The following is a 25,937-nucleotide window of genomic DNA, read 5'->3' on the forward strand; positions in this document are numbered from 1 at the left end:
GTTTCTTTTACTGCTAAAGAAGTAATAGATGCACTTTGATCTATGCCTAGTGGGAAGTCTTTTCTGAATTTTATAAAGAATTTCAGGATATATTAATTCCTTTATTGATGGATGTATTGAAGCAGGTGACAGAAGTTCATTCTTTTCCAAATTATTTTTCTAAAGCAATCATTAAAGTTATTCTTAAGAAAGATAGAGATCCATTGGAAGCAGGGTCTTATAAAACTATTTCCTTATTAAATGTTGATTATAAAATTGTGGCAAAGGTTCTGGCTAACAGGTTAACTAAATATTTACCAGATTTAATTCAATTGGAGCAGGTGGGTTTTATTAAAAATCAGTATTTGCCAGATAATACTGTGGTTGATTTCTTTAATTAATGTTTCTTGGGAATGGTTATTTCATTGGATGCAGAAAAGGCCTTTGATAGAGTAGAGTGGATTTTTTAATTTAAAGTTTTGGAAAAATTTAAATTTGGCCTCTTTTTTATTGGTTGGATTAAGGCTTTATATGGAAGTCCTACTGCTAGAGTCATGACAAATGGACAGCTATCTGTACCTTTTCTGTTGACTAGATCAACTAGGCAAGGCTGCTCTTTGTCACCAACTCTATTTGCATTAGTTATTGAACCTTTTGCTCAGGTGATCAGTCAAAGTAGTAATATTAAGGTAAAATCTGATGAATTTAAAATAAATTTGTTTGTAGATGATGTTTTGATATATTTAACAGAACCTCTGAATTCTTTGAGGAACTTACATGATAGATTGGAGTAGCATAGTGAGGTATCAGGTTATAAAATTAATTGGGAAAAGAGTGAGATTATGTCTTTAGCTGAAATGGATTATTCTTTGTATAGGCATAATGTGAAATTTAAATGGTCAAATCAGATTAAATATTTAGGTGTTAAGGTAGATTGTGATTATAGTCATCAATATGAATTGAATTATTTGACTTTATTTTCTAAAAATTAAGTATGATTTGAATCAGTGGAAAGATTTACCGATTACAATAACAGGATGGGTCAATTGTATTAAAATGAATATTTTTTTCTCAAATTCAATATTTTTTCCAGTCACTGACTGGATTGTATACCTCTGGCTTTCCCTTCCTGAATGGTATCTGCTGTTACTGCTGCAGGCAATTGGAGTAGGAGATTGAACACCAATAAAAAGAGTATTGGAGTAGTCAAGTAACATCATGTGTTTCCAATGCACAATCAGCAAATGCTGGTATGAGATTCTTGGTATGAGAAGTGGAATTGATTTACATATCAATTTTCACCTCAATTTAATGGATCCACAGTCACTTACAAAATTCACAGAAAATAAATGCATAAGAATGATTGTTTATAGTTATGCAATTAAAAGAGTTAAATATTTTGTGAACTCCAATGACAGACTGGCATGAGCAGAGATGTGAAAACATTTTATTTAATGCTTTCTCTGAGAAATGAGTCAATCGTTAAAGAATAATGAGTAGGATCAGCTTGTTGCTTTGCAAAATGAAAATATCAGCGGAATAGAATATGCCTCATTATTTTTGAAGGGAATTTATCAGATTAAGTGCAAATTTAATTCAAAGTTTGTAGCCTTTCTTTCTTTTTAAAATTTTAAAAATTAATTTGGTTGAGAGAAATATTATGTTATACATTGTCTGCATATTAGTTACATAACTTTTATATAATACAATGTAGAATATGAATCATGCAATTTATACATTGTCTTGTATATAATGCTCGAATAAAGTAGAAATTCCCTTATTAAAAACTTCACCTTATATTCTAATATAATGGCATATTCATTGTAGGTTATCTAATTGTACTAATCTCTTCTACTTATAATGAAAAATTTTAAAAAAGATAAAGAAAAAAATTCTAATCCTACCACTCCAACTAATCATGGTCACCAGCAAATAATATGTAAAGAATCAAGTCCCTGCTCCAGGACAGGAACCCCCCCCCATAGCAACCCCACCCCCCACCGCCGCCTATGTATTCAAATTGTGATGATAGTCCAAGAATCTTATCAGGTTCAATCTTGATTCTTTAATGTTATATCTAATTTTCTTCCAACTCAAGCAAGAAAAAATGTCCTTTCCCCATTGCATACGAGTTGGTGCTAAATTATCTTTCCATTTCATCAAAATTGCTCCTCTGGCTATCAATTAAGTAAAACCTACTTTTCTTTTTTGAATTAAATTCAAGGAGCTATTTTCCTCCAAAGAATAGCCAAACAAAGTAATAAAAGAGCATGGTTCCAATTTAATCCTGAGAATCTCTGATAAAGTTTGTAGCCTTTCGAGTTGCCGATTCCCTCTTTGGGCTCACAGAGGAACTACACCTTCGGAAGCATCTATCGTCGGGTTCCAACGAAACCATCGTAACTGTTGGAACCGACCACTTTGCCAGGGGAGAATATATGCAAAGTTTATTTCACAGCTCTGGCAACCGAGCTCCGTACTATGCCTTTCATTAAACTACAATACAATATATTTTGAACGATAAAAACCCATTCAGATATTGTTTTAATGAAAGAAAACTCGCAGTTTAATGGTATACACTACGCCCACCTCCCCTCCCCTCCCGACTGGATGAGATAGATGGGGTAGCTCCGAGTCCAGGTTGTGTCACTCGTTGGTCTGGGTTTGACCGTCTGCCCAAGACCCTTAGGTGGCGCAGAGCAGAGTACAATTTCAACCCTAAAACACAAATACGGGACGCGTCATCCAAAGTCAGCGTTGCAGGAAAGTCAGCGAAAAAAAAGGGAGGCAATTAAGTAACCGTCGGACCCTGGTTTTAGGGAAAAGTGCACACATTCATTTGAAAGGAAACTGTAAGTTTGTAAATATGATTTCTCCACGGTTTCTTGTTTGAGAATCGAAAGCCACATGCGTGAAAGGAAAATAAGATTCAGGCAGGCTGTGCCTTTGATCGTGCTGGTTGCTAATGGGGTCGCTCGTTACATTTGTATAGAACGCGGTCGATGTCATCTTTTTCCTGCAATTTCTTTGTGTTTAGGTCTTGAGTGGAACCTAGTTAATAGGAGAACAAGCATGAAATATGGAGAGATTATTGCTTCTTCCCTGCCAGGAATTAACTGATTTGTATCACAACGCCAAATTTGGGTGTATTTTATTTGAGCGAGAACTAGATTTGTAAAAAAAACTGTCGTGTAACAAATTGTAAATGTTATTTGTTTTGCTATTCACTTTGTTTGAAATTAATACTATGTTTCGCTATCGAAGCATTCATGCTTCTGAAATTACTTCCTAAAAAGTATTTTTTGGACTTTCCTCCTGATTTTTTTTTGGGGGGGGGTGGGATTTAAATTGAAAATTACATTTACATCTGCGAATTGCCGATATAGTGTTCAAATATCACACGCCTCGAAATGAAGACAACAAATAAAGCCCACGTTGAATGACAAAATGTGTAAGATTTGAATCGAGTAATAGGGTCGCAAGGTCTGGAAAATAAATAGAGTAATAACACAGTTGAGCTGGAAAATTAATATTTAGAAACAGACCGATTCAATATGTATGTCGTTTGTAAGTACCGTTCGAAGATTTCTGGCTGGATTTGGATGTGCTGGGTGTTGAGTGGACGTGGCTGCATCGTTGCTTTCCAATCAAAGTAAGGTTTAACACGGGCAGGAACAGATTTGAATACACCCAAAATTATAACTGTCCTGATATGTCGATATTGTTGCTTTTCCTGGAAATTCCGCTTTGTTACACAGTCATAAAAATGGTCGTGATTCCAATCCAAAAATAATCCATCAGGGCTGTTTGGATTTCTTTCCGGATGCGGTTTCTTTTTTTCTCTCTGCAGAATGGAACTTGATCATCAGTAGTGGAGAGATGTGCATTAATATTATTTGACATCGACATTAGAGTAGCACATTGTCAAGGTGGGTAGATGGAAAATTTGGGGGGTGGGGAGGGAGAAAGGGAAAGGAAGAAACCGACAAAGGAAAGAGGAACAAAAGGGAAAGGGTGCATGCGTGTGAAAGAGGTGAATGAGTTCATGAAGCTGGCCTTGTGCCATTCTCCCGAGCTCACTTTCACGCACTTGGTCGTGGTTTAGAAGCGGGGATGTCCCGGCGGGAGCTGGACGTGGGTTTCAACCCATTCACGTGTACATTCAGCAGCTTATCGCTCAAGAATGTAGATTTTTTTAAAAATCAGTGTCTTTGCTGCAGAGAAGTTTCACATCTGGCACATTGGTTTTTAACTCTTCTGTGAAGTCCCAGGTCAAAGAAGATGATCCATGCAGACTGTTTTTGAACGAGCGAGCTGACGTTTTCTGTGTGTAACACAGCAGGCAGAGATCAGGGTTTCACTCCTCCACATTTGAATATTTCCCGTTGACCTTGTGTGAGTCAGGTTTATGGTTATTCTGTTTAGGGCCAGTAATGGTTAAAAAGCAAGAACATGCCTTGCGTATACAAGTGGGGATGGAATCCCAAGTGAACTGAGAAGCTGAAAAGTTGCCTACACCGTCAACTTTCTGGGTTCAAGGAAGGACTGTTGGTTTGTGGTTTTGTTGACCGCAGCAGGCGGGTAGTTTCTATTGCCTAATTCCAATCTCAGATTTTACTATGCAAATCTTAAAACGTGAATGGTGTGCCCATTTGCTTCATAAACCTTGAAAGAAAAGAAAGATAATAATGTACTTAAAAGAACTACTTTGTAATTGCACACATGAATAGTATGGCAGACGTGACCATCAAATCGTTGTTATAAAATATTCACTGTTTTAAAATTAATACTATATTTCACTATTGAAACATTCTTCATGCTTCTGAAATTATTTCATAAAAAAGTATTTTTGGACTTTTCTCTTGAATCTTTTTTGGGGGGGGGGAGGAATTTATATTGAAATTTGCATTTACATCTGCAAATTGCCGATACTGTGTTCAAATATTGCATGCCTCTAAATGAAGACATGGGTAAGCCAAATTCGTATATCGTCAATCCCAGTTTTCAGTTCCATGGATAAATGTTGACTGAATACCAGGAATTTTCTTTTAATTACTTCAAAGAGTTAGTAATCCTTAGATTGTGTATTCAGTGAAGCTCATTCCTTTTTCCATAATTTCAAATACCTGATATTTTAATTTACATATTGTCGCAACTCTGCAATTAATTAAACCTTCTGGGTGTGGGGGGGGGGGGGGGGGGGAAGGCAAAATGCTCTGGATACTTGAAATCTGAAATAAAAATATATTGGGAATAAGTTTGACAGTAGCTGTTGTTAGAGAAAATCAAACTACCAATGATGTGTCATTAACATGAGATTTTCTTCCTCTCCCCCACAGATATCTTGACATTGGATGTGATAATAAGATAATTAAATTAAAAATAATCTAGGGATCTGGATCAATCGAGGCAGTAATGAACAGTGAAGAGGCATAAGCTGAATTCCATACTCTATATTTGCATGTTGGTGACTGATCTATGCTGTGCATATAATTTATTGTTGAGTTGCTTGGAACATAATATGGTTCACAACCAAAAGGTTGAGCAGAACATATTTAAAGTAGATTAACTTTGGGTTAATTTAAGCTTTGTATAATGAATCACTTCCATATAAAAAGGGTCAGATCAGTTTGGTGACTTTATGTATATGTATATGGTGGTTAAATTAATTGGGGCCAGCTGCAAGTTTAATTTCTGCAAGTTTCTTTCACTTGGGATGACTCTGATAGAAACTCTGATTTTGCAGTGACTCTTCTCATCTTTATCTTAGAATTTCTGGGGTCTGCCAGTGCATTTTGATCTCAAATTGTTGATTTCAAAATGTGCTTATTGCATTCCCATATCCTTTTCTCTTTCTCTCCATCTCTCTTTCTTTCTCCCCACCCCTTTCTAATTTATATTTATTTATTTGGAAATTCCATAGTTTATTACCTGGATAACGGAATGGTCCCATGCAGCTAAATGGGAAAACATTGGCAAATAATCTTCATTACTTAATGCTTAACCTAGTATTGGATCATTTTTTTCTGAACTATATCGGTTGGAAGTTTACCCACAATCAGAACTGTTCTAATAAATAGTCATATAAATAAACTGTAATATCTGAAGTTCTCTTTGAAAAAGAAGGAAACATTTATTTCACTTTAGGGGTATTCTTCTATGTGATATCCATTTTCAGTAAATTTTGGAAAATTATTGTTCGTATTATTTCCTCCTTGTCTACTTTAATCTTCGGAAAAGACACACAAAAAATGGAGGAACTCTGGTCAGACAACATTGTTATGGGCCCAGAGGACCCCAAAATCTAGCAGCAATAGAAATTCATCAAGACAAATAGTTACTTAAACAAAAGTTGCTTTTAATTATCTTTAAACATGAAAACAGGATCAAACTTTAACTTATTACTCTTAACTCCCTTTTAATTCTAAGCACACGTGTATGTAATGTGTGTGTAAGTTCAGAAAAGTTATTTGATTTACAGTTCAATCTCACTTCTCACCCCTCCAAGTTCATTGGTGTCAGGCAATTCTTATACTGTGCACAGAATTTAACATTAAAGCACCAAAGCCTGGTGAAGATTCATTAAAGGTAAATGGTTACTGCTCAGGAAGTTTCTTGTTGATTTCCAGAGAGAGATTTGTTGCTCATTGGACGCAAACTGATTCCTTCCAATCAGCCACTTCAGTATCTTGCCGAAGAAACTTGCCCCCTCAGGGTTTTCCAGTTGACGACCTCTTTCTTTCAGGTCATCACAGAGTTCCTTTTTATTTCCCTTATTTCAAGTGAAACATTATGCAGCCAGTCCTCTCCTCTTGTATAGACCACAAGGGCTCTGAATGGGCTGAACGAAGAACTCCCAACCTGTCTTCAAAATGGGGATTTTCTAAAAGCTTGCCAACTTGTCCTGTTCCAGTCCCAGCTGCTGCTGAACTATAGAACTGTAGAAATGAGTTTTCTCTCTCTCAGAAAAGCACATGACCCTCTTAGAACAGCGAACTGCAAGACAGCGGCACTGGACCCAATCTTCTGAGTTTGTTCATCTGTGGCATTCCAAAACAATAATCCATTACTCCACAGCATGTCTAATTAATACCTACTTGTAAAGTCTCTCTAGGTATTCTTCAAAGTTTTTGCAAAGGCAATCGGAGCCTGGACTGTCTGGCTTGAGCCAAGCTCTTGCATTATAAATGAGATCTATTTTGAAATGTTTGTATGTGACCTACACTAAAAAATCTGCCACAATTTATCTCCTTTAAAACATTATATATTCTATATAAAATGTAACATAATCTGTCACAACATCCATAGGTAGAAATGGTCAGTCTACATTTTGGCTCTGAACCCTTCATCAAAACCAAGATAAAATAGGTAAAAATACATATGGTTTTATGGCTTGGCTTCACGAACGAATATTTAGGAAGGATTGTAGACATGGGGCATGTCCTTCGAGACTGCACAATGGATGCTTTTGTTTGGTGGTGTGCAGTACTGGCCCCATCCTTTACATGCTAGGATGGAGACAGCCAGGTCCTCGGGTCAGAGGTTTTATGTCGGAGTTTTCTTTTACTAAGTGGACGGCCTGATGATGCTAACAAGCCCCATCTGCCTGGGTTTGAAATCAGAATTTTCCTTCTCTTAGGCCTGCTGCCAACCAAGCCTAACAAGCCCACCCTCCCCATCCAGTTCTACTAGCGGACACTCAGTCACACCATGACGTAGGAGACAGTGAAAATAGGGGACACCAACAAGAAGGTGTTGCTAAGGATGCAGTAATGTAGGAGAAGCCATTTGCAGTGACCTCCTGCCTGGCAAATTAGACAGTGGCCACAAGGCAATCACTACATTGAGAAAGGAGAGGTGATGTGTTACGCATGCACTTTCCCTGGGTGAGAGGGGCATCAGGCCCTGACCTCACCCCCTCCCCCCCACACATATATATGGGGAAAAATCCAGGGTGGGTCACAAGAGGATAGGGTATAGAAGGGGAATAGGAAATGAAAATTTGGAAAAAAAAAATTGAAATACTTGAGCAGGTAAAGTGATAGAAACAATGGAATCAGATGATGGTGCGGGTGACCTAAAATTAGAAATTTCACTGTGTGATTAGGTTTAAGCCTAGCCCTGACAGTGAAAGAAGCGGTGGATAGACATTATTATTTAAAATGGTTGGCTGCAGGAAGCTCAAATTTAGACCTACAAACAGAATGCAGGTGTTTGGTGCAATGATCACTTACCTTTTCCACCCATGGATGCTGTCAGACCTGCTGAGTTCTTTTACCAATTCCTTTTCTGCTCAAGATTCCAGCATCTGGACCTTTCGTGTTTCTCTTCAGTCTTCTGAAAGCTGTGCCACAGAGATCTAAATGATATTCATGTTTTTGGTTAAATTAACATTTTAAAAACAGCATAATTATTATGTGAAATAGTAATAAATGTATACATTCAAAAACAGCAGGATTTATTATTATTTCAAATCATTCTGTATACTTGCATACCAAATAATTCCACCTCTGAAAAAATAAAACTGAATAAAATTAATATATATTTCCCTTATCCTTGCACTTTCTTGCACCATGACAGCCTTTATCATTAGTTGATTCTATCCTTGATTATGATTTTACTCATTGTTTCAGCGTATAGCCATCAGATAGGTCTTTCTTTTAGAATATATATTTCTTAGTTTTATGGACAATTCTTTGTGCCAGGTGTACTAATCTATTGTTTATTCTCAGTAAATATCATAGAATTCAATGTTAACTGACAGTTTCTTCCTGCCCAATAAAATATGGGTGAAATCAGATGTTCAGTTTAAATTATGGGTTCAGATAATGACCATAAACCATTCAAATTTTACATGAGTGGTTTATTGTGTTATCTGTAAAACCTGATGAGATTGCTGCTTTGTAATTAGTTCCAGGTGTCTTTCTTTATTACATCAGAGACATTGTGGGATTTTGTTTAGTAAAAGAGAATTAATGGCAGAGTTTGGAAGACCTGTCATTGTAATTAACCTTTGTTAATTACATTTCTCAGATGACACTGTACAGCCGTTTAATGGGTGATGAGGTTAAATGACATACTTTGGAAAGTGAATGCAGCTGTAACACTTTGTGTATGGTATGAGGTAACGTCAGGGTTTGTATATGTAAATGTTGTATAATAAATGTGTTTGATCTAAAATAGAATTTAGTAAACTTGTAAATGCTATTTAAGTAAGTTGAATGAACTTTCATGGAGTACTTGAATAAATACTGAATTTATAGTTGCTGGCAAGGCAGAAACTTGAAAAGGAAATGAATCAGGAATTTAAGATAATTCAGAACTAGCATTTTAGATGTGATGAGATAACTTACAATACAGGTCAAAGTTACTAATTGAGAAATAGAGGGGTTTTTGGAAGTTTTATTCTCTTCAGGTTAATTGATTTATGGAACAAACTACAAGAGTCACAGGACAGACTGATTCCTTTAAGTCCTTCAAAAAAACCTGAGGATTTCAGGAAAACAAGACCATCATAGTGCTAAGGAAGTAAGAATATGTAATTTCTTCTGACATTTGTTTGTTTGAATGTTTATTTCTCAAGAGATTTGTTGGGAATGAATGTTTGGTGCACAAAGCTGTATCGCCCAATGTACTAAAACATTAACAATGATATTTTTTTCACACAAGTAGACTTGTTTACTTAAAGTGGAAAATAAACAAAAGTCGCAATGTTTACCCATCACCCAATAAGTTAATTCATTGGTCCAGATGTTTTATCTTCCACTTGCCTTGCACTTTCTTCCTTCACTGATTTTGCATAAATGATCAAATACAACAATTGATAAAGGGTGGCATGAGCACAGCAAAATGTTTTGACAATTTCATTTGATTGATTAATGCTTCACGGAGGCATGATCAAACAGAAATTGATGTTATGGCAAACCAGTAGATCTTAAGAGAGATGAATTAAAGTTGAATCAAAGACAGGTTTAAGGAGCATCTTTGGAGGCGTGAGAAATTAAAAGATGGATAGACTGGGGGGGGTGGGGTGGTAGAGGGGTATTCTTAGGGCATTCGCTACCGAGTGAAAAGCTTCCAATGGATGGAAGTTTTATGTTGGGAAGATCAAGACAATAAAATTTGATGAGTCAAAATATACAATATTTGAGAGAAAGGAGTTCCAGGATTTAGTTCCAGCAATGGAAAAGTCTGTATATTTTCAAGTAAGGGTCTTGTGTGACTTGGAGGGGAACTGGTATCTGGTGCTATTTAAATAGATAAAGAAGGTTCAGTTATTTGCCATTCAGGATGAGGTAGTAAATTAGATAAGACATGGCTTTGTAGGAGATGAATGCCTTTCTTGTAAAGAGAGCCATGGCTACATTGGCCTTCATCAGTCAAAGTACTAAGTACAGGAGTTGGGATGTTGAAGCTGTGCAAGACATGGATGAGTCCGAATTTGGAGTATTATGTGCAGTTTTGGTCACTTACCTACAGGTACTCTAGGAAGGAGTTATTATGTGCAAATGTAGCAGAAGCTTTTGAGGGTTATTGCTGAGAGATGTCAGCCAGATATAGCACCTGAGCTGTCTATAAGGAGTAACGTAGCAATACATGGAATAGTACTGAAAATAAAAGATCACACAAGATATTCAAGATGAGAGCTCAGTAATTTCAAACTGCTCCTCAATTATCCTGCTTTCAGTTGAAATAGTGAAACACATTCAGGGAGACCCATGCTCGCACAATTGTAATACAGAATTTGATCAGGTTTTGTTTGCATTTGGTAGCTGCAATAGCAAGTCTGAGTCAAATCAAATTTGCATCTTTTGCCTTCTCAGACCTCTTGTAATTTCTTCTTGATTTTGTGTGCAAAGTTGCTTTGATAGAGTGCAGGTACCCCTGGCAGATGCCATAGTCAGAAGTAGAACCCTTCAGGGCAAGAGCTCATGATGGGCATCTATCATGATTCTCTAATGAAAGGGAACAGCTGAACAGCAGGCACGATAAGAGACACTCAAAATCGATACAAACCAACCGGAATGTATTTGGTTTACATAAATTAATAATTATTATTTTTGAAATAATTGTTTTTAAAATGTTCAAAATATTTGCTGCTTAAATGATGCTTAAACATTGTTTTTTGGAAATCTAATTTAATTAAACAATGAGCTACAAGTGTTCATTACTACAAGGCAAACAAAAGCCTTGTAATCCAGTATCCCTCATTACATGAATTGTTGATTCAATTGTAAGCTCAAAAGATAAAAATATGAACAATCTCTGAAATCTATGAGACCCAACAGTTATTGGATTCTCCGATTCCTTTGCATAATGGAGTGCCTTTTAGTTTCATTGTTGAAGGGAGTCATATCCCGAGTATCCTTCAAAGTGGATACGCTGGTTGTTGACCACATGGCACTCTGAGTTGACGAATAGTGAGGAAACCCACACTGGCTCTGAAATATGGATGAGAAATGTAATGAAGTTGGTCAGAGCCAGCTAATTATGAGTATCAATTGAACTGAAGAAATGGAGTTCAATTTTCATGGCGACTGCAGTATTACATCTTGCAGTCTAGTCAGTGAAGAAGTAATGCAGTGAAGTAGATTTCTCAGCGTGCTAAAATGACCAGTTAGAACATTAAGACATTTAAAATCCCATGTCACATGGTCCACTGAACACTGCAGTCTCATCCACAAAATTTCCAGATAGTTTGGTGTGTACCATGCTGTGCATTGGAGTGATGGAGTGTAGCGTGACAGAGAGCACTCAAGACCAGAGAGAGTACAACGTAAGAATGGCACACATGGTCAGTGGACTGAACTGGGGTTTTAACAGGGATTCAGGGTTGATATTGGGATATGCGGGGTGCTTAGTCAAGGGAGGAGTCAGTCCTTAGAGCATCGCACCAGTAGTGGATTCCAAGTTCACTACATTCACCCCTTCCTTTTAAATGAAGCTTGTGGGTGAAAACAGAACATTGGATAGTGAAAAAATATCTATCTACAATATTTACAAGTTCAACTTGTCAGGAGGTCTGGAAATGCGGGAAGAGCACTGCAGTTGTCAGCTGGCCGTGGGCTTCCTGACACTCCTGTGGTTCTGGAGCTTCGGGGCGTCAGTGATCTGGCTTTGGTTGAGGGGTGGCTGGAGCCACTTCCTGCAACAGCTCACCTGAGCCCCTTGGCATTTCTCTGGAAACCCTGAGTAGGTCAGAGTCCTGGCCCCTTGAGGTAGTGGACTCTCGGTTCCGGAGGGTGCAAGGTCCCTGATTGAGACAGTGTCCTCCCTGCCATCTTGTAGGTGTAAGTGGGGTTGGCATGGAGTAGGTGCACCTTCTCGACCAGGGGGTCGGATTTGCTCCTCCTCACGTGCTTTCGGAGCAGCACTGGATTCAGTGCTCTAAGCCAAGCCGGGAGGGTTGTCCCTGATGTTGACTTTCTCTCAAAGGAAAACATTAGCTCATGAGGAGTCGCATTGGTTGCAGTGCAGAGTAGTGTCCTAATGGAGTGGAGTGCTATGGGTAGGATGACCTGCCAGCGTGAGTCAGGAAGTTGTTTGGACTGGAGGGCCAATTTTATGGCCTTTCAAACTTTAGCATTCTCTTTCTCAACCTGCCCGTTCCCCCGGGGGTTATAGCTAGTCGTCCTGCTGGATGCAATGCCTCTCACAAGCAGAAACTGCCGAAGCTCTTTGCTCATAAATGATGATTTCTGGTTGCTATGGATATAGCCGGGATACCTGAACAGGGCGAAAATAGGGCCCTAGTGATGGACATTGTGGATGTGTCTAGGCAGGGAATGGTGAACAGGAAACAAGAGTACACATCAATAACAGTGAGAAAGTACAAGTTCCCATTCATGGAGGAGAGGGGGTCCCTTGAAATCGACACTGAGCCGTTCAAAGGGCCTGGATCCCTTTATCAGGTGTGCCTTTCTGTGACGATAGAAATGCAGCTTCCACTCCGCCCAGGCACGGGATAACCTCGTAATTTCCCTGACATCCTCAATCGAGTAGGATAAATTGCGTGCCTTGACAAAATGAGCCATGCGAACGATGCCTGGATGGCAGAGCTCATTGTGCAGTGACCGTAACAGGCTGGTGTGTGCAGGGGCACAGCTTCCTCTGGACAAGGCATCTGGAGGCTCATTGAGGGAACCAGGTTGGTCGACTGTGTCGTTGTAGATGGAGAGTTCGATCCTCCTCTTAGCAATTTTGTCATTTTTAATATTGCCGCGTTTTGTGTTGAAAGCCACAGATCGCTGGTCCGTGAGGAAGGTGAATTTCCTACCCACCAGGTAGTGTCTCCAGTGCCTGATGGCCTTTACAATGACCTGTGCTTCTTTCTCCACTGATGAATTCTGAAGCTCATGGCCTTGTCGGGTCATGGTAAAAAAATGCAACCGCCCTACCCGTCTGATTAAGGGTTGTAGCCAGGGCTACGTCTGAAACGTCACTTTCCACCTGGAAAGATATATTTTTGTCAACTACGTGCATGGTGGCCTTTACAATGTGGCTTCTGACGTAGTTGAAAGCTGTTTGAGTTTCAGCTGTCAGTGGTAAAGAAGTTTTTTTTAGGAGGGGACGGACCTTATCGGCATATTGAGGGACCCATTGGACGTAATAAGAGAAGAAGCCCAGGCACCACCTCAAAGCCTTCATGGTCCTCGGGTTCGGGAGTTCCAACGGGCCGTATCCTGTCAGGGTCGGGGACAATGATGCCATTCTCCACCACATAGCTTAAGATGGCTAGGCGTCTAGCCCTTAACACTCACTTACTGGTGTTGTAAGTGAGGTTCGGGCCTTAGGTGTGTGGAGAAATTTCTGGATGTTGGTGTCGTCCTCCAGAGTATGGCCACAAATGGTAACGTTGTCGAGGTATGGGAAGGTGGCCTTCCACTTAAATTCATCTACCATTCGATCCATATGTCTCTGGAAGATTGAGATCCCATTCGTGATAACAAATGGGACCTTTTGGAACTGATAGAGACTCCCATTAGCCTCAAAAGCAGTGCAGGAATGGATTGGATTGGCAACAATAGACCTTGTACTGCGCAATTTTGTTCACCATGTCCGAAATAAGAGGAAGTGGGTATGCGCCCAGGAGTGTGAAGTGATTAATGGTTTGGCTATAGTCAATTACTAGCCTGGACTTTTTTCCCCTTTTACAACAACCACCTGTGCTCTCATCAAGCAGTTGTTGTGTCTCAGCCTTGATGAATTCCCGGTCTTCTGCACTGTTGTGCCTGCTTTTAGTAGCAATTGGTCTACAATCAGTGCTCAGATTGGGGAACAGAGGAAGTAGATCTATATTCAGTGTGGAGAGACAGCAAATGGCATCAGAATTTTGAGACTTTCTGTTCCGGTAATGGGAGGGAGAGGACCAGAATTCTTCAGGATCATGTTTTTAAAGTGGCACAAGAAGTCAAGACCCAGCAAAACTGGAACACACAAATTCTTAACTACATACAGGTTGAATCTAGAGAAATCCCCTCCTGTAAAGATAAATGAACCATACAATGTTCTTGAATATTTACAGATTGCGTATGGGAAGTTAAATAAATACGACAATTAGTGGGATACACTTTGAGATTGAGATTTTGGACTGTCTCTGCGTCTATGAAGTTTTCAGTCGAGCCAGAGTCAATTAAGCATTTCAGCTTATGCCCGTTAACCCATGCCTTTGTCGTGGAATTGTTCAGTTGGTGGTGTATCTCCTTGTCCAACACCATTGCTGCCAAGACTCTGGAGACACCGTCGTTCCCCTTGCTGGAATTGCTTCCCCCCAGCCCCCCGTTTGGATCCTTGTGCAGGTAAGATGGTGGGGGCCATGAGGCACGGCAAGATGGCCACCATCCTCCTCCTTCCTCTGCAGAATTTGAACGCCGGCAAGATGGTGGAGACCACGCGGTGCAGCAACATGGCAGTGCTCCCTACTCATTGGATGAAGATGGCGCCAGTTTCAAAACGCAGTAGGATGGCTGCCAGGTTTTCCCATGTCGCTGCTCTTGCTGCGCAGCCCCACAGCAAGGCCATGACGTACAACACTGGCACCCGGTGGCCGTGGGTTTGGGTTTCAGGTTCGCCTCAGTCAGCCCGTCAGGCGTTGCTCACACCTTGGACCTCTCAGCGCTCCCCCTCACTCTGCAGACTTTCACAGAGCAGATGGAGTCTTTAACTGGGCATCATGTTCTTGGGTGCTGTTGCTGACCACAGAAGAAGCATCCCTTAGCACCAGAGGCCGCCGCCATCATAGCCGATGCAGCATGTTGTGTCGCTCTGGAACCCAGGTCCCCATGAAGGGTGCTGCCGCCTTCCAAATTGTCAGCCCCCAGTTGGGCCATCTCCAGCGATTTGGCAAGTAGTACGTTATCAGGCAGCACTACCCTGCCTTTCTCCAGCAACTGCTGCCAAATGTATTTTGACTGCACCGCAGCAACCACAGCATCCCAGATCTGCTCATCCTCCCGTTCTTGGGCCGTGCTGTCCTCAAACCTGCAGTTCCTCACAAGTTCTCAAAAGATGAGGACGTAGTTTTCAATGGACTCAGCAGGCCGCTGCTTCCGTTGCAAGAGTTGATGCTTCACTAGGATGATGTTTTGGGGCCTCATTTAGTGGGCCTTCAGCTTCTCAACAGCTGCTGTGTAATTTGTACAGTCCCTGATGATTGGGAATTCTTTAGGTCCAACATGAAAGAGGAGTGCTGACCTCAAGCTCATCTGTTGAGTAGAACTCTTATGTGGCCGAAAGGTACATTTGGAAGCACTCCAGCCAGTACGTGAATTCTTCCGGGGACAGAGGGTCGATGAGGAGCATTGTGGGCTTCAACAGCGCTTCCATCCTGTTCTTTATTGAGTAAAATTGCAGTGTGACAGAGAGTACTCAAGACCAGAGAAAGGACAACACACTTTTATACAATAAGAATGGCACACATGGTCTGTGGACTGAACTGAGGTTTTGGCAGGGGTCCAGGATTTATAGTGGGATATGCAGGGGGCGGAGTCGGGGAGGAGCTCGTCCTTAGAGCATCGCACCAGTAGTGAATTCCCAGTTCACTACATGAAGACAGTGGAACTCCACCAGAGTTCTGATGATGTTGCTGTGGTTTTCACTGTAACAATATTCAAGTCGCAATGTTTGCATTATTGAAATTGTGCTCATAGATCAATGATGTGGCAATGGAAGCTTCATGAATGTATGGTTTATCTTTCCCATTGGATAGACTGCTGTGGAGCTCTATGGTTTAAAGTGGTGCTCAGAAGAAAGAGCCAAACTGTGACTGTTTTCCACAACTCTTTTCAAGATTGAATATTCTCTGTGTTTTGGGTGACAATAATTACAGGTGCCATGAATCAACAATGATTGCTTGTTTTCACATGGCATCTGCAGTGTCGAGCCCTTTTGAAGGTGAAACCAGTCTGGTTGTTTCTAACTATGAGGAGACAGCTTTGCATTTGTGGCAATTATACTTGGTTAATGATTGAAAATCCTCAGTGGTCATATGGAGTCCATGTTGTGACCTTGGACAATTGCCATGCTAGAATTCTGAGGTCCAAAGGAGTTTAAATATGGCTGTGGCACAGTGATATGAACATAGGCCTATTAAAAAATAAATAAATGGCTGCTACTTTCAGTAAGTACCCAATTAATTCTACCTAGGTAGTAGCATGGGGTATTCGTGTGATTTGCTGGGTAACCACATGGTTCCTGATTTTACTTCCACAGAGATTCTCCTTCACACAGTACAACCGTAATTTTCAACCTGAAGTTGATTTATCTTCCACTTCCTGTTTAGGCAACTGACTTACTTCTCCATTTCCTCTTGATGCTCCACTTGCTTCAAATCCTCAGGCAACAGCTGAGCTCCCCTTCTGCTTTGTTATGCAGGTTACACCACATAATGAAGTTTGAAACTGTTTGGTGTGTACCATGGTGTGCCTCTGGAGTGATAGTGGCACTTTGAGGAGGCCATTGGTATTCATCACTTGAGTTCATTACCACTATCTATTTGTGTGTAGGGAGCTATAGACATAAATCACAAGATCCCTCTGTTCATCAGTGCTTCAAAGGGTCTTTCCTTTTATTGCATACCATCTTCTTACATTTGACCTCTCAAAGTGCAATACCTTGCACTTGCATATTTACCTAATAACAGCTGTTCCTAATCTACACTTCGCAGCATCTGCCTAATACTGTTGTAATTAGCTTTTCCCCAACTTTTCAAATTCTCATTCTTGTTCATTAACATCTGAGAACTTATCAAGTTATTATCACTGTTGTCCCAAATGCTCTCCCAATCACTGAGTGTATGAGTTTCTTCAGATTCCATATCAATCGAGTATATAAATGAAAGCTTTCTTAACCTTGCATCTCAGAAACTCCAGCCATATCTTTGCTTATTCTAATGCCTGGTTTGATGCTTCTATTGAAAAAAATTCAATTGGGTCCACCACTGATACCCCCATTATGAGGAATACTGAAATGCACTGGTGCTTAAGGGACATTTTTTGTGGTCAACAGGTATAGTTTTTAGAACTGGTATTAAGTTGCAACACTGCAGAAATCAGAACAGATTGGCAAATATTGAAATACCTTGGAAACAGCAACCAATAAGAAACAGATTAGGTTCTGACTGCCCAAGAACAAGCACAATTTAGCATAAACCTAATTTCTGAAAAAAATCTTGTTGAGAAGCACAATGTCTGATTGAAATCCCAGAGTTTCATGACTTGATGCAGTTGTTGTCGTGTTCCATTCTAGAAATTAATGGTGATATAATCATTGTGCTGCAACTGAATGTCTTGGCACAAGTGTGTTTAGAATGTCATGTACATACTTTATCCTTCAACCTTTATGAATTGTGTTTTTTGTCATTATCCGTTTTGTCTCAAATATCTCCTCATTTTGAACACCTTTATTTGTAATCCTTTCCAAAACTTGTTACCCATTCCCTCTTCTGTCCTTGAGAAGGCCATGGACTTCACATGTTTTCAGGTCGTGGAATACAAGTATTGAAATGAGGGTCAGAGAATATTTTTTAAATGTATGGTGATGACCTTCATGTGCTATTCTGAAGTGTGGCAAATTGCAAAAATATGATATGTATACACAGAATTATACATTTGAAGACAGGTAATTTTGAATTTTGGCAATGGTAGTTCAAATTTCACTCCATATCCTCACTTTCCCTTACTAAAATAGGTGGATCTTGGGTGTAAATTCTCCATATACACATTTTGCTTAGTGAGTTTTGATATTCTTCAATGTTAGTTGTAATCATTGAATGAATTTGAAATACCTAGATAAAGTTATGCACTGAACCAAAATTAATGCAAACTAGTCGTAACAAATTGTGCAATATGTTGAGATTATGAATGTGGCTAGGTTGTGATACAAAAATGTGATACAATGTAAATTTTTGAGGCTGTATCTGAAGATTCCTTTCAATTCTTGTTGATACTTATATGACAATTGCAATACTGTATATGAGTATCAGAATTTTTTTCTGGTTTGTGTTGCAACTGGGGCAAAGCAGGCATTAATAAACTCAGGATATTTCAAGAGAAAGAGTCACATAGTCTGATTGGCAGCATATTTATTCCCAAGAGTATTTTAATTTAAGGTTCTCCTGAACTATTGATTTATTTTCTTGGGGCAAATAAAGTGGTTAAACAATCCAGATGGTCATCCTATTTACAGCTTAGTTTCAGAGCTGATACTATTTCCACCTAATTTTCCCTGAGGTAGAATCACAAAATGTGATTGTCAGCATTCCTCTCCAATGCCACCACTTCTCTCTCACTCTCTCTCTCTCTCACTCACTCACTCACTCACTCACTCACTCACTCACTCACTCACTCACTCACTCACTCACACCACAGACAGTTTATTTTGGCTCCATGTGGGATCCAGACGTGTTGGAGCCGTTTTACTCACAGATCCGAACCAGAATTTATTGCCATGAACATGTCATGAAATTTTTGGTTTTGTTGCAGCATCAAAGATGCAAATATTGCTATAAATTATATTTTTTTTAAAGTAAATAAATTAATGCAGAAAAAAAAGAAAAAGTGAGGTAGTGTCCTGTGATTCATGGAATCAGATGGCAAGGATAAGAATTAGTTTTTATAGTCTTTTTTAAGAAAACTATCTTGGATATTTAAAATCTTGTTCAATGTTTCACTTCAATATCTGAATGAAAGTAAAGAGAATTAATTTTTTTAAAGCTGATGCACAACTAATCATTCTGGAGCTATTTATTTTACAACAGGAACTAAACCAACAAAAGCAGGAAATAATCACACTTCATGGTCATTGGTGAATAGGGAAAATCAAAATCTCCACATCATCGGAGTAAGAAAGTGGTCATTAATCAACTTGACATGACATATCTCAGTGTAGCTGTTAGCTCAATCTCATCTGTTAAAAATACATTTTGCATTGTTAAATGAACTGCTTAGATGTAATATTATTGGCCCGTATATTGCAGAAATCTCTAGAACTGTCCTTGCTATCTATTTAAGCTTTAGTCATGCAAATATTTCCTTTGAATGTTGCTAGGGAGCCGAAAATGCTGATTGTTTTTTCACACAAGAAGGGAGATGCCACTTGAAACACGGGCCATCTGTCCTGAGGGGATTGATTTCCTGTGAGCAGGGCTTTGTTGCTGGAGGACACTTGATGGTGTGTGTAGATAAAGCTGCTCTTGATGGCATTATATTCAATGTAACACTAAATATGGAAACGAAAACATCGAAGTTTGGGCAAATGCATTCAGCAGGACCACATTTTCTCAATAAACATTGTATCTTTTATTGGTTTAGTGGCACTATTCAGGGTAAAGTTTGCTTCCACTGTCCTATTTATGATTTCCCATCCCCCCCACTTGAAATGTGTGGTCGGCCTTGATTGCAAAGGTGCCTGGGAAGTGTACTTAGGAGAAATCCATCCTGATTGGCATGGATGATCAGGAATGAGGCTAGAATAGCCCATAGCTGTCATTCAGGTTTTGTTTGAAAGCCTTTGGGCCTGCTGGGAGAAACAAAGGTGGGGAGGGATTGTAAGGAGGGTGGGGGTAGCTGGTTGTTCTAAGATCAGCAGTTTGAGTCTTCCAAAATCCAAGTGACATTGAATTTCTTTATCTGTCTATTCTTCTGTCTGAGAGCCATAGAGATGTAATTAGGCAATTGTACTTTTTATTATCCCCAATTGCTTTTTCAAATCAAAATTGTTAAATTTAGAGAGAATCTGATAAATTGGTTCACTAACACATGGTCATTTGTCTTTTTGTTATTTATATTGTTATGGTATTGTTATGATCCAAGTTTCTAAGAATTAAGTTTAAACTTTCTAATGCATTACTGTAGAAAATAATGATGATTCCTGGTGTTAAAATGAGTCTGAGAATGAAGAAGAATTAACTGATTGCCATTTTACATTATTTTCTAGTTAGCCTAGTTGGAAATGTGGATTCTGTCAATCCTTGTCAGATTCTGGGAGATTATGATTGTGAATCAGCTCCTGGGATTGACTTTCCTTCATCAAGCCTTTCATTACTGTTTGTAGGCTTGTAGTTTTTCTTATGAATGTTGACCATACGGGCAAACCTCTGGAGGATAGAACTCTCCCGCCATGGAGGGAGACTCTAGCTCCCTAGGCCACCATGCTTTCTCAGCATTGCCGTTACCCAGATAAATAAATTAATTTCAGTGAAAGTGAGATTCCCCTGAATTTACTGGTGCTGAAGGAATGTGGAAATGGATTTCCTGCATTCCATGCAGCTGTTAAGACAAGCAAAAATCCTTTTTGTATGATAGATTTTATGGTTGGTGTAGTGGTTAGCACAACTCCTTTACAGCTTTAGAATCCCGCGCTGTCTGTATGGAGTTTGTACATTTCTCCCTGTGTCTGTGTGGGTTTTCTCCGGGGGCTCTGGTTTCCTCCCACCTTTCAAAAATGTACCGAGGTATAGGTTAATGGGGTGTAAATTGGGCAGCATGGAGCCGAATTGACCCGTTACAGTGCTGTATGTCTAAATTTAAAAAAAATTAAATCTGAGCTGTGCTCCTTGGGAGCAGATGCACCAGTGCAATGGGGTGCTGCTCCTCTGCAAAAGGCGTTGCATGTTTTACAAAAGACAACACTCCCTTCCATATTCTTTGCGCAAATACAGGAAAATGCAACTATACATAAAGGTGATTCCATTAGCAGTGTTCACCTACGAATATTAAATCATAGTTTCACATTGAACCTGATTATCAGATTTGAGCCCAATGGAACCAAACTATGTGTGTCAATTTTAGGTCAGGAAATTTAAAAAAAAGATTTTTGAGCCCCCATGGTTGGCTTGGAATGGATTGACTAACTCTTTGTAAATGAATAGCAAGGTTTTTGACAAGGTCCTGCTTGGCAGAGTAGTCTGGAAAGTTAGATCAAGTGGGATCGAAGGTGAGCAGATCAATCGCATTCAAAACCAGCTTGGTGGAAGGAGCCAGAAGATGATAGTGGAGGGTTGTTTTTCTGATTAGAGGCCTGTGATCAGTGTTAACCATCTTAACAATTTGGTTGGTAATGTGGTTAACATGATCAATAAATTTCCAAATAATACTAGAACTTGAGGTCATGGACAGCAAAGAAGGATGTCTAAGTTTGCAACAGAATCTAGATCAGTTAAAAATCTGTGCCAAGGAGTAGGAAATGGAACTTTACCCTGACAAGTGTTGTGCTTTAAGTCAAACCAGGGTAGGACTTTTATGGTAAATGATAGGGCCATGGAGGGCATTATAGGCCTGAGAGGATCAGGTGCATACTTCTGTGAAAATGGCAACATGGCTGGACTGATGAAGAAGACATTTGGCCCATTTACTTTCATTAGGTTGGCTATTGAGTACAAAAGTTGAAGATGGGTTTATTGATATACACATTGTACAATGTACATATGAACCAAAATTCTTACTTGGTGCAGCCAAACAGAGGACACAATGAATACATAAGATAGACATAATATTTACAGTTATCTTCATTGCAAAAAAAATGACTTGCAATAGTGTAGACAGTCCATGATTAGTGCACCAAGGGGAGGTTCAAGAGTCTGATAGCTGTTGGAAAGAGGTGCTGGTTTTTAGGTTCCATATCTTCCACACCTAGGTAGCAGTGAGAAGAGGATGTGACCATGGGAGTGAAAGTCCTCTCCGATGTTGGCTGCTTTATGAGGTACCACCTCATAAAGATGTCTGCAGTGTTTGGGAGATTGGTGCCTGTGAAGGACTTCATGAAGTCCCAATGTCATGATCATTATGATCAAGGAGTTGTGTACAAGGCATTGGTGAGAGCACACTCAGTGTCCTGTGTGCAGTTTTGTTTCGCCAGTGATTGGAAGGACATCAATAAATTGGAAAGAGTGTTGCTGCCATTGGGACAAGAGGGTTTGAGTAATAAGGAGAGGTTAGTTAGTGCAATATACAAAAGTGCTGGAGAAAATCAGCGGATTTTCCATAGGAAGCAGATATATATAACTAACATTTCGGGCCAGAGTCCTACAGCAAGGTATGAACAAAATGCAGACAGGTGTCTGAATATTGGGTTCTTTATTCCCTGAAGTGTAGAAAGGTAAAGGGTGAACTTGTGTAAGTTTATAAAGTCATAAGGGGCATAGATAATGCAAGTGGCCAGAGTCTATTTTCAAGGATGGATGGTTCATAAACTGGAGGGAATAGGTTTAAAGAGAGAGGGGAGAGATGTAGAAGGATTGGAGGGGGAACTTGTTCATTCAGAGGATAGACCATATCTTCAATTAACTGCCAAAAGAAGCTGTAGAAGCAGGTGGAGTTATGATGTTTAAAAGACATTTGGATAAATATATGGAGAGGAAGTTTTAGAAGGATATGAACCAAATGTAGGCAAATGGTGTTAGCTGAGCCAAAGGGCCTGTTCTGCATGAATGACTCCATGATTTGATAAGTGCACAACTATTCAATACTTCAGAACTGGGTTATGGGACTTGATGATACACATTCGGTTCGCAAAATTTAAGTCCACCAGTCGTTTGTTCTCAGCTGCCCTGCCAGTCTTACCAGATGTTTCAAACTGTTCTCTTGTGATGGTCTGGTTTGGTTTCTGGTGGCTTTCATTTGCATTAGAACAATTGCAAGAGGTCATTGATGAGACGTGAATCTGTAGCCTTGGATATTGTGTGAAATTGTCACAATTTGTGGAGGGATAAAGATACATAAGGTGTTTTCATGCTGGGCCTCTGCTTCAAGGCCAGCAGCAAAGGCAGATAAAAATTTTAAACGTACCTCTTCATTGAGCAGCTGCTTTTATGCACAGTGGCACCTCGGTGTGTCGTCCGGAGCCACTGTAGGTGGGGTGCCTGTTGCTGTGGCGCCACCCATCATAATTAAATAGCAGAGTAATAGCCGTCTTCCCTACTCATAAAACCCCACACAGCTGGAACTGCTCTGCCTTTCCCAGAAAGGTTCCAGCTGCATGGGGGATTATGGGTAAAGAAGATGGCCATTGCTCTGCTGTATATTAAGGTGCTGGCATTGACGAGCAGCCCCGAAGGCCGAAGTTGTCACATCCCGATTCGGTTGGCCTCCGCCCTGAGGAAGATGGGTGAGGAGTGATTGAGATGGGTCGCGGGCTGATGACATCACCACGGTCCCTAGCCAACTGCTTGCAGCAGCAGTTCATTCATGCTGGGTGGCAGAGTGCAGTGGAGACAAAATGTAAATTGAACAGTGGTGGAGCTGAGTGTGTGAGTGAGAGAGAACCATGGTGAGAGACAAAGAAAGGGATAGATAGGAAAGGCACAGACAGAAAGGGGAAAATGAATCATGGAGAGAGAAGCAGAAGGGAGGAAGTGAGGGAGAAAGTCTGAGATATTTTTTTACACGAATGCTACATTCTGGGAAATTATACCCTTTTTACACTCATTCCCATTCTGAAGTTTTACCTGCGGCCCCCTTAGACATTATTGCAGATTGCCTGCAGTCTAAACTGAATTTCAGGTGGTCCGTAACAATGGGCTAGTGAATATGATGTAATGAGTGACATCGACCCACATAAGTAACACATGTCAGGTATTTAGTATAAACATGCAGCGATATCTGTACTCAAGTCATTCTGTGCGAATGTCCACTCTGGAAGTTAAGTGTGAAAATTGATGATGGAAAAATAATATTATTTATATCTTTTTTTTAAAAAAAAAGAGGTGCAGGAAGATGGAGGGACTTGCAGAGCAGAAGGGGCAAGGAAAGGGAGAGAGACAGCAGGAAAAAGGAGAAAAGCAGAGGAGAGAGGAGAAACAGCCTGTTTAAGTTTAAAAAAAAATGATTTGGGGATAAATGCAAGAATTAAGTTAAATTGAAGGTGTTGTAACTCAGGATTATCCTCGACAAATGTTATGAGGAGTATCTTTACCTCCTATGGATGCTGCGAGACCCGAGTTCCTCAAGCATTTCTGTGCTTTCACTGCAGTTATAGCATCTCCAGACTTCCATGTTTCGTTCAAATGTTATGATTTTTGACACAAGTCAGCACTGTTGGCAATGCTTCTCATTATGGAGATATTTCTTATCAGTAAAATTTGCCTCAAAATAGTCTTGCTGGTCTTTGTGGACTGATTGTGTTGATGATATGTTCTAACAGCTCTTTGGATCTTGCTCATTAAACCTGGGAGCATGTGTTATGTCTCGAGAAGGAACTGATGCAACCACCTTCAAGCAATCAGCATTTCCAGTCGCAGGAAGACTTTTTATTTTAATGTTTTATTTAAATTTACCCATATGTTATTGAAAAATGGTTACTGACTGTAACATTTTTGGATTTTAATAATTTCGGAAGACGTTTTCTTATTATTGCTGTATATCACTTTTCCTTAAGGAGTTAATTGAACCACTGCAGTTGAAATTTTCATCTTGGAGTGGAAAATTGCTTTTATTTTCTTAATCTCTTTTCAATGTTTGTATCCAATTCTGAAAACACTTCCCTGTGCTCTATCTTTGAATTAAGACTTAGATTTGAACTAGGTCACTTTTGCAACAAAAGGCCAAAGGGCAGATGTTGGCAAGGGTGAAATTTGGTTGTTTAGTGATAAAACCCAACCTTAAAACAACATTGGATGGACAATTAACTATACCTTTTTATAGATGAGATACTGGCTAATTTCTCTGAAGGTTAAAGGATTGTTGGCATCTGAAAACTAAAGCTCAATCATTTCCAGATGATGTATTTTTGCAGGGTTTTGATCTCTTGATATTCACTATACAGCTACACCTAAATCTGGTAACAGACTTTATGCAATATTACTGAGTAAATGGGAGGGAAAAAATAATCTATTTGCATTAGGTACAAATATATTAAAAAAGTGTTCATCCCAAGACTTCTGGCATCAGTGAAATGTAGCTATCAGTGAACAATAACATACCTAAGAGGTAAAGTTTCACTTGAATTGCTTGCTTACATAAACAAATGAAAAATAAATTTTCTGTGAAAAATATATGGATAATTCTGTTAGAAAACTAAAAATGATTAGGAACTTCTGTCTTCCAAGTATCATTAACAGCTGGGTCATTGGAAAAGGAATCTTGGTTATAGCATGTTTTCTTTGTACTTCACCATGATTAGTTGGACATTAACAATTATCTAATCAGAGTAGAGTTCCTTGATATTGTGTCATTTTATTTCAGTGATATCAGATTGATTTGTGTTTGTACGTCAATGTGAAGAGATCACACTTTTTTCAGACTGAATAAAAGCTGTGAAATTGAAGTTTCGGATTTAACTTCATAACCATTATATATAGTAACTAATAGTAAAATGGCTAACAAAACATGATCAGCGGTGAAGGAACGTGATATAAAGATTATTTTGCTGTGATGTGGGTTTTAAGGGAATGGTAAATTTGTTATAGTCCTGGTAGTACAGAGAAAGATCTGGACTCATGATCTGGATATGTGAGTTTATTTTGC

The 25,937-nt window shown here is 39.5% G+C and overlaps 1 protein-coding gene across 8 annotated transcripts in view; it reads left to right on the top strand.

Annotated features, from left to right (window-relative positions):
• The first annotated feature begins 2,631 nt into the window (after positions 1-2,631).
• greb1l (GREB1 like retinoic acid receptor coactivator) overlaps positions 2,632-25,937 on the top strand; it is a 295,802-nt gene continuing 272,496 nt past the window's right edge. For all 8 annotated transcript variants that reach the window (XM_069921708.1, XM_069921709.1, XM_069921699.1 and 5 more), the window contains exon 1: positions 2,632-2,831. The gene's annotated coding sequence lies outside the window, so the exon portion shown is untranslated. The remainder of the gene's footprint in view (positions 2,832-25,937) is intronic.

This window comes from Narcine bancroftii, chromosome 2 (genome assembly GCF_036971445.1).
Source record: "Narcine bancroftii isolate sNarBan1 chromosome 2, sNarBan1.hap1, whole genome shotgun sequence".
Lineage (NCBI taxonomy): Eukaryota > Metazoa > Chordata > Chondrichthyes > Torpediniformes > Narcinidae > Narcine > Narcine bancroftii.